The sequence below is a fragment of the Anomalospiza imberbis genome, chromosome 17, assembly GCF_031753505.1.
Source record: "Anomalospiza imberbis isolate Cuckoo-Finch-1a 21T00152 chromosome 17, ASM3175350v1, whole genome shotgun sequence".
Taxonomy (NCBI): Eukaryota; Metazoa; Chordata; class Aves; order Passeriformes; family Viduidae; genus Anomalospiza; species Anomalospiza imberbis.
In genome coordinates, this window is record NC_089697.1 from 2,869,253 (window position 1) to 2,872,802 (window position 3,550).

Consider the following 3,550-nt stretch of genomic DNA (forward strand, 5'->3'; position numbering starts at 1 on the left):
TGCCCTACTGCAGCCGTAAGGCTGTTGGAAGGGGATGGCCCTGCAGGGCCTAGCCTAAGGGGCAGAAAACAAGGGTGATGAAAGATCCCTGGCTCTTGGGTCTGAGGGGACATCTCAGGGATCACTCACTGGCCTGGGAGCTGGCAGCTTTTTCAGGAAGCCTCTTTGGGTTGGTCCACAGTACTCAAGCAGCCTGGGAATAGTCCTGCTTGAACAGCCTGGAGTGGTCCTGCTCAAGTGATATGAGGTGGTCTTGCTTGGGCAACATGGGAAGGTTCTGCTCCAGCTACATTGGGTGATCCTGCCCAAGCAGCCTGGAGACGCCCTGCTTGAGCAGTTTGGGATGCTGCTGATCAGGCAGGGTGGGATAGTCCTGCTCAATCAGCATGGAATGGTCCTGCTGGGGTGGTCCTGCTCAGGCAGCTTTGGATGGCCCTGCCTGAGCACAGTAGGATGGTCCTTGTGGAACATGGGATGGTCCTGCTGGAGCAGTGTGTAGTGGGACTGCTTGAGCACCATGGAGCAGCTGCAAGTGGCAGGGATAATTCTTCATGTTCTGCAGCATCCCAAGCAATGCATTCAAAGCCATTCGTGGCCCATCTCGATCCTCTTGGAAAGCCTTCACTGCTGGAAGTGATCCTAGGGGAACCTGGTCAAGCTCCATGTTCCACATCAGTTATTGCTAATGTTAGATCAGGACGTTGGTGACTTTATGTAGCTGAGTTACTGAAACCTTCCAAGGGCAGAGGTCATCCCCTTTTCTCCTATGACCAGTTCCAGCTGCACTAACCCTAGGGAAAAGTCTTTTCTGATGTCAGGAAGGGCTCTTCCTGTGTGTATCAGGGGTGGCTGAGCTGGTAGTGGCCTTCCTGGGTCAGTAAGGGATGGGATATAAGGCAGGAGAAGCGGGAAGAGAAGCAGAAAATTGTAGCTGGAGTCAGATGTGCTGGGAGTAAAAGTGCAGGGAGGAATGGGAGAGGTCAGGCTGGGAGAAGACTGGAAGTCAGGACAGAGGTAGGAGACGAAGGAGAATGTAAGGCCAGTTAGAGAGGGAGCTGTGAGGCAAAGAAGGATGGCTGGAGGTCAGGGAGGGGTGGAAAAGGAAATCTGTGAGGTTGGTAGGACACTTAGAGGATAAAGAGGGATAGGAAGGTAGGGAGAAGTGGAGGAGCATAAAGAGAAACAGGGACACTGTGGGAGGCAAATAACAGAGGACAGTGAGATACCCAGATGTCGAGTGTGAGAGGGACAGGGAAGAGGTGAAACTGCATGAAAAAGTATGGGGAACAATGGGAAGTGGAGGGTCACAGGAAGAACTGAGGTGGAGGAAGAAGTATGAGATGGAGGGTGAAGGAGATGGAAGATGGTGGAAAGGACAATGAATACAAAGAGCGAGGTTGGGGAGGATGAGGAGACTGGGCAGATGGTGGGAAGTGGAGGGTGAGGAAGGACAGGCAAATAGTGGGTAGTGTGGGGCACAGGGAAGGATGGAGGACAGTGGGAAGTGGAGGATGAAAAAGGTGGACAAAATCAAAGAGGAAAACAAGGAGAAATTAGATGGCAGGTGGTGGAGGAAAAGATGAAGAGGAGATGGAGAAGAAGAGGAGGGATGAGGAAACACTGGGAGATGGACATGGATGACAGGAGGAACAAGAGACACCAAGGGGACAGAAGAAGACAAAGACTGGAGGGCAGTGGAGGAGGATGAATGAGGAGATGGGAAATGGATAAGCACAAAGAGGGATTCGAAATGTGGAGGTGGAGAAGGTAAAATTGGGTGACATTAGCAGTTGAAAGAATGGTGAAATGGTGGGAGGCGAGGGAGGATTTTGGGATGGGGAAGTGAAGAAGGTTGAGAGAGGAGACAGGAAGAGAGAAGATGATGAAGAAAGATGTGGAGAAGATGAGGAGTTGAGGAGGTTGGGGTGAAGGTGGGAGCTAATGGAGAATAAGCAGGGATAAACTGATGGTAAGATGTAGAGGACAGTGGTGGGAGCTGAAGAACACGGTGAGATGTTGACGAATATGAAAGGAAAAGCTGAAGGCAAAGCAAGGCAAGGATGGATGGGGCACAGTGAAGGAGAAGGAAAAAACACGAGAAGAAGGTGGTGAATGAAGGTAAGGAACAGGATGTGGTGAATGAAGGAGCAGGTTAGAGGGATGGGCTGAAAGTGTGGCAGGAAGACTGGAGGGTGGGATATGGAAGGCAGTGGAGAAGCACAGGAAGGAGGGGTGGGAGGTGGTGGGTGATGGAGGGATAGGATGCAGTGTAGGATGCAGGAGCACAAGAGGGTGGGAGGGGACATGGTGGGTAATGGAGGAGCACGGCAGGCAGGGAGGGATGGGACACAGCTGATGACAGCACACTGGAAGGAGTGTGGAAGGAGGGATGAGATGTGAAGGGAGTGGGGAGAACAGAGAGGGATTGGAGGTGGTGAGTGACAGTGGAGCACAAGAAAGGGTAAGGCACAAAGGAGGATGCAGGACAGGAAGGAGGGACAGGACAACGGTGGCTGATGGAGCACAGAAAAGAAGGATAGGACACAGTAGGTGACTGCAAGGAAGGAGGGACGGGTGAACAACAGAGGAGCAGTGGAAAATGGGTTGGGACATAAAAGAAGGTATACAGGAGGGATGGGGTTTGGTGGGTGATGGAAGATGGGAAGGAGGAGCACAGGAAGGAGGAAGGAGGGCTGGGTTGGGTTAGGGTTGATGAAAGAGCACAATAGAGAGGGATGGAACATAGCAGATCAAAGAACAGGGATGAAAGGGATGGAACATGAAGGATGATGGAAGAGAAAAAGAAGTAGGGTGGGTTTTGGTGGTGATGGAGGACCTCAGGGTGGGAGACTTTAATGGAGTGAACCTTAGGGGAGGCTGGGACCAGCAGGTGATCAGGGAATCACAGAATCATTAAGGTTGGAAACGATCTCTGAGATGATCGAGTCCAGCCGAGGGGCACAAGGGCAAGGAGCCATGGGCAGCGGAGGAAGGGGGATGTGGGTGTGTGTGCAGGCTGGGGTGAGCTGCTGGGCAGGCTGGCATGGGACACGGCAGCCGTGAGAAACACCAGCATCACAAGGACAATGCAGAGCTGAGGGGAGCCTGGTGTGGGGTGACCGTGCTGGCAGTGAGGACCCGTGGGAGTTGACAAGGAGCCCTGGTGGTGTGGCACAGGTGGGATCAGCACACAGGAATGGTGTCAGGGACAGACAGGTGAGGAAAGCATGGGACACCATGTGTGGCAGCAGGCAGGATGGCAGGAACAGAGACACAGGATCATGTCACCCCACACCTCCCTCTGCAGCAGCACTGCCCCAGACAGGACAGGCAGCACGGCCCCCCCACCACAGCACGGGAAGACAGCACCAAGGGTGGGGGTGAGGGGCTGCAGGGCCTTTATTCATCACACAACAAGCAGGCATGACACAGGGGTGCAGGATGGGGTGGCAGAGAGCCTGTCATCAGGGCAGGAGGTGCCCTTCATGCGACCTTGGCATGGGCTGGTGAGAGAAGCGGGAGGACAGGGCAGGGGCAAGCGTGGCTTTAC